The sequence below is a fragment of the Pelophylax lessonae genome, assembly GCF_965119305.1.
Source record: "Pelophylax lessonae genome assembly, chromosome: 9".
Taxonomy (NCBI): domain Eukaryota; kingdom Metazoa; phylum Chordata; class Amphibia; order Anura; family Ranidae; genus Pelophylax; species Pelophylax lessonae.
Window position 1 is genome coordinate 67,151,999 of NC_138776.1, and position 11,629 is coordinate 67,163,627.

Below are 11,629 nucleotides of genomic sequence, written 5' to 3' on the forward strand. Positions count from 1 at the left end.
TCCCCTTCACCCTCCCCCCCCCTCCTTTCCATCTGTCTCACCTCTTCCCCTTTTCTCTTCTTCTCTACAACACCGAGGGTGTCCTTTTTTTCTGTCTGAAAACATTTGAAAATGTCTTTTGGTATGCACATATCATCTGGTAGGAATGTTGCGTGTGTAGTCATCATTACCCCTATGGATAGAGGATCATTGCCTCCTCATACCAGCCAAGAGATAGATGCCGTTGGGGTCCGGATCCTGTCATTATGTTCAAATGAAGCATGTTCCTTCTAGTACTGTCTTTCACATGGCAATGTCTTTTTCTACAATTACCTATTATTTTGAATTGTTAGTCATGTAATGTTAATGAACCGACAAATGGTATATGTTTTGGTTAATATCTATCAACCTACATTAGTTTATTTCCTATTATGTACCACAGATAACAGATCTCAGGACTGTGATGCCATGTCTTTTTTTTTTTACCTTTAAAAAAAGAATTAAAAAAAAAAAGAACGTCGCCAGGGGCGTCCCGCATGTTACATCACAAACACGCGTGGACCACAGCCATCTTGTTGGTTGGAAACTTTTAAATTTACCGCATATAGGATCGCATGTCTCTGTGGTCATCTCACAAGCCCAACCCCCCCACAGTTAGAATCACTCCCCTAGGCTTACATTTAACCCCTTGATCACCAATAGTATTAACCCCTTCCCTGCCAATGGCATTATTACAGTAACAGTAGGGCTGAACGATAGTCGATGTGATATCGACTATCGTTCTGCGGGCGTGGACGATATTCATATCGCCGAAGACACGATATTTAACATTAGGCAGGGAGAAGTCGGGACTTGGGGGGAGGAGGAGGACTCACAGTGCTGGCAGCCGACACAAACGAGTTTCCCCTTGCTTTCGACTGTGATCGGAACTCCGCCCCTCCAGCCCGATGCAATCCAGCCCTCCCAGCTCTGCCTCTAGTCTCCAGCCGACCATTACTCTGCCCTGCTCCGCCCATTGCGTCTCTTGGCTGCATCGGGGGTGCGCACGGGGGCAGGATCAGGCTGTAATGTGTTGTAAATAGATTCAATGGAGAGACAATGGGCGGAGCAGGGTGGAGTAATTGTCGGCTGGAGACTAGAGGCAGAGCTGGGAGGGCTGGATTGCATCGGGATGGAGGGGCGGAGTTCTGATCACAGCCGAAAGTAAGGGGAAACTCGTTTCTTTGGGGAAACCGATATCGACACAACACCGGTGATGAGAGGACGGTGATGGGGATCCTCCGGTGTCCGCTATGGAGTTCGCAGAGCTGATCAAAACCCCCCGGGTGGACAAGGTGGTCCTGTACCGACCCTTCCACCCGCCAGTGGGCGGGACCCTGTGCCTGATGGGTCACCATCTGATCCTGAGCTCCAGACAGGACAACAGTGAGGAGCTAAGGGTGCTCCACTCATGTTGGGCTGTGTTCTTCTACCTCCTACCACCACTGTGAGTCCCGACTCTGCCTAATCCACACTGTCAGTGTCTTCTGCATTCCACCCAGAGAAATATCGCGATATATATAGTTGAAAACCAAATATCGCAATGTACTTTTTTTCCCAATATCGTGCAGCCCTAAGTAACAGTGCATATTTTTAGCACTGATTACTGTAGTAATGTCACTGGTACCCCCAGAAGTGTAAAAAATGTCAGTTAGGTGTCCGAACTGTCCGCCGCAATGTCGCAGCCCCGCAAAAAAACGCAGATCGCCACCATTACTAGTAAAAAAATAAAAAACAATAAAAATGACATAAATCGTTCCCGTAGTTAGTAGACGCAATAACTTTTGCGCAAACCAATCAAAATACGCTTATTGTGATTTTATTTACCAAAAATATGTAGCAGAAAACAAATTGGCCTAAAATGTTAAAACATTTTGATTTTTAATTTTTTTTTTTTGAGAATGTCATATAAAAGAATGTGGAAAATATTTTTTTTTTTTTAAAAAAAATCGCACAGGTGATCAAATACTACCACCAAAAGAAAGCTCTATTTGTGGGAAAAAAAGGACATCAATTTTATTTGGGTACAGCATCGCACGACTGCGCAATTGTCCGTTAAAGTAACGCAGTGCCGAATCGCAAAACAGGGCCTGGTCATTAACCACCTTAGCGGTAATCCCGAGCGTGACTCGGGGTTGATTTTTCATTGCAGGATCGGTAACCCCGAGTCACGCTCGGGGTGGATTGCAGAGAGCGCAGCGGAGCTTCTCTTACCTTCTCCTGGCGATCCAGCGATGATCTCTCATTGCTGCGACCGCCAGCCGAGAGTCCCGCCGCTCCTCCGTCCCTCCGTCGGTACGATCACTTCCTAGTTCCGTTCCCTGCAGCAGCAATGCTGCATGGGAGCGGAACTAGGGAGGGAAATTCAAAAAAAAAAAAAAAAAACGTTGCACAAAACACAAAACACACTTTATATTATATTATATATATATATATATATATATATATATGCATGCATATATATATATGCATATATATATATATATATATATATATATATATATATATATATATATATATATATATATGCATATATATATATATATACACCGGTATATATATATATATGCGTATATATATATATATATATATGCATATATATATATATATATATATATATATATATATATATATATATATATATATATAATATGCACACACACATATATATATATAAAATTATATTATTGATTCAATTATAATTCATGCGTTATATATTATATATATATATATATATATGTGTGTGTGTGTATATATATATATATATATATATATATATACACACACACACACACATATATCTATATATAATATATAATGCATGAATTATAATCTAATCAATAATATAATTTTTTTATATATATTATATATTAAATAATAAAATAATATTATTGATTCGATTATAATTCACGTGTTTGTGTTTCAAATTTATCACATCTGGGATGTCTACTAGAGTCTTGTTTTGGTCAGGTTTAAGTCAGTAATTACTAAGAATTGTAGGCCTATAATACATAACGCCAAATTTCCATGAAAAGAATTGTACCGCTTTTGGTATGTAATTCCAGACATAATCATACCGCCAGGGAGGTTAAGCAGCAAAATCTTCTGGTCTTAAAGTGGTTAAAGTTATTGTAAAGTCTCGTGTTTTTTTTTTTTTTTTAAATAACAAACATGTTATACTTACCTGACATGTGGAAGTCGCTGGATAGAGATGGGGCTCAGGTAAGTATTGGGGGTTCTGAGGCAGCTGCTACATACAGAAGACTTTTTATCTTAATGCATAGAGTGCATTAGGATAAAAAAAAAAAAAAACCTTCTGCCTTTACAACTCCTTTAAGTTCCCTTGTAATGTGAATATTGCCTTGCAAAATGAATGGCCTGATTGCCTTAAGTAATTCAAGCTATTGAGTGGATCAGCCACCAACTGGTCAACAATATAAAGCTGGTAGGTACACAGGAGTAATTTTTCTTACTTGAATATATGTTTTTAGGGAGCTGTAGTATCTCTTTTTAAAAAACTCCTGCTGATTGGCATTGTTCTACACATCAGTATAAATTCATGAAGGTCATCTGAGTTAGCATGGAACAACATTACCCCTGATGGGGAGGCAGCCAATAACTGATGTTCAGTCCATCCTTGATAGATGTCTTGTGTCTGGCTTATGCAATGCAATGATACTCATTTTTAAAACGAGAAAAACAATAGCTGATACAAAGCACAAGCAAGATTGACGTATGCTTATGACAGCATTATAAGCGTTGTCGTTACCGGATATGTGGAATCTACCACATTAAAACTTTGTGATATAAATAAAATATAAATTAAATTAAAGATATAAATTAAATCTGCTAAGCAGACTATTAGTTACAGAGAGGTGTTTTTTTGTAAATAAATGGTAAGTCAGGATACAATCAAGGCATGGATATACCAAGGGCAATAAAGCTGGGTACACACAAATTGAAATTTGGCCAGTTCAGCTTAGACCAGCCTAATTTTGATCTATGTGTGGCCCTTCCTGTTCAACAGAAGTTGGTTGGTAGATCAACTTCTGTCTGACAGGACTGCTGGAAAACAATCATACTAGACATGTGCACGATGAAAAAAATTGTTTCGTTTTGTTTAGATTATCTAGTCTAATCTAGTTATTTAGTTTCATTAAATTCAGTTTATACGTTCAGCTCGTATTCAGGATTCATATGTTCGATTCTAAATGTTCGAAACAGATACATTTCAAATCGGTTGAATTTTCTTTTTGATTCAAATTCGGGCAAAGTGAACAAACAAAAGATAAATATTCATCAAATGATTATAATGACTCTTTAAATCATGTTTGGCTTAACAAAAACAGCATTATTTCAAAATTGTACTCTAAAGGCCCGTACACACGTAGCGATTGTCGGCCGTAAATATTCGGCCACCGTCCGATCGGCCGATTGTCGGCTTGTTAGTATGATGCTTCCGACAACCGACTGCGACTTTTCGGCCGAACAGAATCTGATGTGCATGCTTTAAAATTTTTGTTGGCCAACACCAGAACGGCCGATTGTTCCTCAGTCAGTACAGAATTCGGCCGACAAACAGCAGATGAGCAAGACTGGGCATGCTCAGAGAAGAAAAAACACACGGAAAGTTAACCATCACATGACATCACTTCTGCAGTCGGTTGTTGTTGGCCGACAAAATTCGTGTGCAGTCTTTAGCACATTTCAACCTACACGACAGCACCGGACAAAAGATGGCCGATCGTTCGGCCGACAATCGCTGCGTGTGTATGGGCCTTAACACGCACAGTCTTTGATTTCAGAAATATGTTTACAGTTCAAATTCAAATGGAATTTGATTTAAAATTTGATTTGAATTTCAATTTGAATTTCTGGAATTTGGACGAACTTTGTTCCGTTATTCGGAGCAATCAGTAAACTTCCTTTATACTGTAATTTGGGTATTCTGACATATCCGAATCTCGGCATAATGAAAAATTTGTCTGAATATTTATTCGGAAAGAAACCAGTTGCGCATGTCTACTTCTTATAATTATCTGTTGCAGTTAATCGGCTGCAGCACTAATTAGTGTATTCTGACGCCAGAGGAGTCCTCACTGTCAGAATACAATATCACAGTAGATCATAGTTATGAATCAATCAATACATAAAATAATATAAACTTGTGAAATATATTGTTCAGTGCAGAAAAATTCTTCAGTGAAAAAAATTTAAATGAAAAGTTCAATAGTGCAAGATTCCATGTCCAAATCTAACCAGCAAAAACATGACAAATCAGCTGGTATTGTGTTTCACCACCACCATAAACAGCATGCCAATTACCAAATCCTAAGATCTCTTAGCTATAGGAAGTCTAAAGTGCTGTCCCCATCAGGTAAAGATCTAGTGGCAGGACCTAATGATCTGACGTCATCACACACGCTGTTTTATGCTTCCTCTGTGAGTATATTCATTTTTATAATAAATATTTGAACCTTACGGTGTTACGCTATAAGGAGTGGAGATAGAATAGTGAAGCACACTGTTGGGACTTGCCACTTTACCTATACTTTACTTTACCTATACTCAATTTATATGATTTACTGAGATTTTAAAGGGATAGTGCATGAAAAATCTTGTGAATAAAAATAGGAAGCTCTGTAACAACACTCTCTGGAATTCATAAAGACTGGAGCAGACAGATTTTGTAAAAGTGTATCCCGTGCATTCTAAAAGTGGCTCAGCATGCGCCAAATTCATGTACCAGTCTACTTTAAATTGGTGCACACTGCTCCGCTTTTAGAATGTACAAGGGGCAGCTCACAAAATCTGTCTGTGCCAGGGTCTCTCTCTGTAAGCCAAAAGAGAGTTGGTCCTAATTAGCTCCACTTTCTTAACCACTTCCCGCGAATCAACGTACCTGTACATCGGCCCAGAGAAGTGGTTGTACCGGGTTGATCTGCAGCTGCAGGCATCAACCTGGTACCGTTCTTTAGAGCCTGCGGTTGGCTTTCAGAAGATGACAGCTGATGCACCTGGGAGCCACTCGGACATCCCCCCCTCTCGCCGCTTTCGGTGGCTCTGCCTAGGTCTCCCATCTCACCGGGAGACCCGAGCAACCAGCCGGCATGTCCACCAGCTGGTTGGAGTCCCGAAAAAAAGGATCGGGTCTCCAATGTATTAACTTGGAAGCAGCATCATGACGCCATTTCAGGTTACTTATAGAGATGTCACGAACATAACATTTTATGTTCGCGAACGCGAACGTCCGCAAATGTTCGCGAACGGGCGAACCGGGCGAACCGCCATAGACTTCAATAGGCAGGTGAATTTTAAAACCCACAGGGACTCTTTCTGGCCACAATAGTGATGGAAAAGTTGTTTCAAGGGGACTAACACCTGGACTGTGGCATGCCGGAGGGGGATCCATGGCAAAACTCCCATGGAAAATTACGTAGTTGACGCAGAGTCGGGTTTTAAACCATAAAGGGTATAAATCACCTAACATTCCTAAATTGTTTGGAATAACATGCTTTAAATCATCCAGTGTGTGTATACGATCAGGTATGATGTTGTATCGATCATGTAGTGTAAGGATTACGCCCGCTTCACAGTGACAGACCAAACTCTGACAGACCAAACTCCCCGTTTAACGCACCGCAAACAACCGCAAACAGTCCATTTGCAGTGGGCACAGTACAGTCTGTGGGCCTGACACTCACTGGCAGGCAACTGCAAAATGAAATAAATAAATATCACTACTTGTACTAAATTAATAGACAATGTTGTAATCCACTGCGCTTTAGGAAATACAGGTAACACAAACCTGACAGAATAACACAAATAACACAAATTGCTGCTACTTAAATGAGTAAATATAATAAAAAATAAAATTCATCCAGAAAAAACAGGAACTGGCTTTTTCATTCGAATTTCAGTAGTGCAGGGATGGTGATAACCTCTTACCAAATAAATAGGATGATAACATATACCAAAATATATGAATCAGATGTGATAAATATAAGCATAAAATCATAAATACATAAAAGCATGAAATCACATCAATAGGAGTCCATAAAGTCCATAGGTATAAAGTGCATAGAGCAATGAAAGTGCAAATATGAAGGATCACAGGTGCGACTTATGGGGACCACCCTTGCTTGCCACCACCACACAGTGCCGAGAGAAGTATCTGAAATTCAGACTCACTATAAATTTACCAGGAAATCTTCCAGAGGAGTCTTTGCAGCACAAATCAGAGATCTGGAGGAAATCTGATTTTACTATATGCTGTTGTTGCCTAGTCCATGAGAGTGGTTAGGCATGGGCGTCTGGTGAGTCTGAATTTCAGATACTTCTCCTGCCACTGTGTGGTGGTGGCAAGCAAGGGTGGTCCCCATAAGTTGCACCTGTGATCCTTCATGTTTGCACTTTCATTGCTCTATGAACTTTATACCTATGGACTCCTATTGATGTGATTTCATGCTTTTATGTATTTATGATTTTATGCTTATATTTATCACATCTGATTAATATATTTTGGTATATGTTATGATCCTATTTATTTGGTAAGAGGTTATCACCATCCCTGTGCTACTGAAATTCGAATGAAAAAGCCAGTTCCTGCTTTTTTCTGGATGAATTTTATTTTTTATTATAGGAAAAATTAAATACTTTTTTTTTATCTGCAAGGTGCTGTGCCACACTATATGAGTGGTGGGCAGTGGGCACAGTACAGTCTGTGGACCTGAAATTCACTGGCAGGCAACTGCAATTATATTACAGAGGAAAAATTAAATGAATTTTTTATCTGCAAGGTGCTGTGCCACCCTATATGAATGGTGGGCACTGGCAGTGGGCACAGTTCAGTCAGTGGGCCTGACACACACTGGCAGGCAACTGCAATTATATTAAAGGGTAAAAATTAAATGACTTTTTTTATCTGCAAGGTACTGTGCCACCCGATATGAGTGGTTTGCACACAGTACAGTCTGTATATATATATATATAAAAAAATTAAATAAAAGCAGACTGATATACCAGCCCTAAAAAGGGCTTTTTGGGGTGCTGTCAGGATGCTGTCCTTACAGCAGGAGTGGACACAGAACACTGGCCTAGCTAATGATTTCCCTATTAATTTAGCAGCAGCAGCAGCACTCTCCCTGCTCTAACTAACTCTGCAGCTTCAGAATGAATCTAAGATGGATGCTGTCCTTGCTTTTTTATAGGAGGTGGGAGGGTCTGGGAGGGAGGGTATGCTGATTGGCTGGAATGTGTCTGCTGACTGTGAGGTACAGGGTCAAAGTTTGCCTCAATGATGATGTATAGGGGGCGGACAGAACATCGCATATGTTCGCCCGCTGAGGAGAACGCGAACAAGCGATGTTCGCCGGGAACTGTTCGCCGGCAAATAATTCGGGACATCTCTAGTTACTTGGTGGCTAATGGCGCCAAATTAAAAAAACTGTCAGTATTCAAAAATGAAAATTTCGGCATTTGGAATACTTTGAAGTGTAGTGGAGGGGTCTGGGGTCTTTTAGACCCCCGATCCCTCCATAAAGAGTACCTGTCACTGCCTATTACTGTCACAAGGGATGTTTTTTTTAAAAAAAACAGTGCTAAAAATAAAAAATTAAATAAAATAAATAGGAAAATCTTTTTTTTAAGGAACCTTATAGAAGTTTTTTCTAAATGCAGTGAAATTTATTTTTTCCCAAAAAATTTAGTTTGAAAGACCGATGCGCATGACAAAAAATATTGCAAAGACTGTCATTTTATTTATCAGAGTCTTTGTTAAAAAAAAAAAAAAAAAAAAAAAAATATATATATATATATATATATATATTTATATATATATATATATATATATATATATATATACAGTGCCTTGCGAAAGTATTCGGCCCCCTTGAACTTTGCGACCTTTTTGCCACATTTCAGGCTTCAAACATTAAGATATAAAACTGTAATTTTTTTTTGAAGAATCAACAACAAGTGGGACACAATCAAGAAGTGGAACAAAATTTATTGGATATTTCAAACTTTTTTAACAAATAAAAAACTGAAAAATCGGGCGTGCAAAATTATTCAGCCCCCTTAAGTTAATACTTTGTAGCGCCACCTTTTGCTGCGATTACAGCTGTAAGTCACTTGGGGTATGTCTCTATCAGTTTTGCACATCGAGAGACTGAAATTTTTGCCCATTCCTCCTTGCAAAACAGCTTGAGCTCAGTGAGGTTGGATGGAGAGCGTTTGTGAACAGCGGTTTTCAGTTCTTTCCACAGATTCTCGATTGGATTAAGGTCTGGACTTTGACTTGGCCATTCTAACACCTGGATATGTTTATTTGTGAACCATTCCATTGTAGAATTTGCTTTATTTTTTGGATCATTGTCTTGTTGGAAGACAAATCTCCGTCCCAGTCTCAGGTCTTTTGCAGACTCCATCAGGTTTTCTTCCAGAATGGTCCTGTATTTGGCTCCATCTATCTTCCCATCAATTTTAACCATCTTCCCTGTCTCTGCTGAAGAAAAGCAGGCCCAAACCATGATGCTGCCATCACCATGTTTGACAGTGGGGATGGTGTGTTCAGGGTAATGAGTTGTTGCTTTTACGCCAAACATAACGTTTTGCATTGTTGCCAAAAAGTTCGATTTGGGTTTCATCTGACCAGAGCACCTTCTTCCACATGTTTGGTGTGTCTCCCAGGTGGCTTGTGGCAAACTTTAAACGACACTTTTTATGGATATCTTTAAGAAATGGCTTTCTTCTTGCCACTCTTCCATAAAGGCCAGATTTGTGCAGTACGACTGATTGTCAGTGGCGGCTGGTACTCAAAAATTTTGGGGGGGGCGCAAAAAGAAAAATGTAATAGGTATTGCTTCGCGGCAAAAAACGCGGTAAAAAATTGCGTGACTTTGAGGTCATGGTACAGGCATGGCACAGATGGTATAGGCATGGCACAGGTGATGGTACAGGCATGGCACAGGCATGGCACAGATGATGGTATAGGCATGGCACAGGTGATGGAATAGGCATGGCACAGGTGATGGTATAGGCATGGCACAGGTGATGGAATAGGCATGGCACAGGTGATGGAATAGGCATGGCACAGGTGATGGTATAGGCATGGCACAGGTGATGGAATAGGCATGGCACAAGTGATGGAATAGGCATTGCACAGGTGATGGTACAGGCATGGCACAGGTGATGGTACAGGCATGTCACAGGTGATGGTATAGGCATGGCACAGATGGTATAGGCATAGCACAGGTGATGGAATAGGCATGGCACAGATAAAATAGGCATGGCACAGGTGATGGAATAGGCATGGCACAGGTGATGGAATAGGCATGGCACAGGTGATGGTATAGGCATGGCACAGGTGATGGAATAGGCATGGCACAAGTGATGGAATAGGCATTGCACAGGTGATGGTACAGGCATGGCACAGGTGATGGTACAGGCATGGCACAGGTGATGGTACAGGCATGGCACAGGTGATGGAATAGGCATGGCACAGATGGTACAGGCATGGCACAGGTGATGGTACAGGCATGGCACAGATGATGGTATATGCATGGCACAGGTGATGGAATAGGCATGGCACAGATGGTATAGGCATGGCACAGGTGATGGAATAGGCATGGCACAGATGATGGTATAGGCATGGCACAGGTGATGGAATAGGCATGGCACAGGTGATGGAATAGGCATGGCACAGGTGATGGAATAGGCATGGCACAGATGATGGTATAGGCATGGCACAGGTGATGGAATAGGCATGGCACAGGTGATGGTACAGGCATGGCACAGGTGATGGTATAGGCATGGCACAGGTGATGGAATAGGCATGGCACAGGTGATGGAATAGGCATGGCACAGGTGATGGTATAGGCATGGCACAGGTGATGGAATAGGCATGGCACAAGTGATGGAATAGGCATTGCACAGGTGATGGTACAGGCATGGCACAGGTGATGGTACAGACATGGCACAGGTGATGGAATAGGCATGGCACAGATGGTATAGGCATGGCACAGGTGATGGAATAGGCATGGCACAGATGGTACAGGCATGGCACAGGTGATGGTACAGGCATGGCACAGGTGATGGTATAGGCAGGGCACAGATGGTACAGGCATGGCACAGGTTATGAAATAGGCATGGCACAGATGGTATAGGCATGGCACAGGCAATGGAATAGGCATGGCACAGATGGTACAGGTATGGCACAGGTGATGGGATAGGCATGGCACAGATGGTACAGGCATGGCACAGGTGATGGAATAGGCATGGCACAGATGGTACAGGCATGGCATAGGTGATGGAATAGGCATGGCACAGATGGTATAGGCATGGCACAGGTGATGGAATAGGCATGGCACAGATGGCACAGGCATGGCACAGGTGATGGAATAGGCATGGCACAGGTGATGGTAAGGTCATGGCACAGGTGATGGAATAGGCATGGCACAGATGGTATAGGCATGGCACAGGTGATAGAATAGGCATGGCACAGATGATGGTATAGGCATGGCACAGGTGATGGTAAGGTCATGGCACAGGTGATGGAATAGGCATGGCACAGGTGATGGTAAGGTCATGGCACAGGTGATGGAATAGGCAT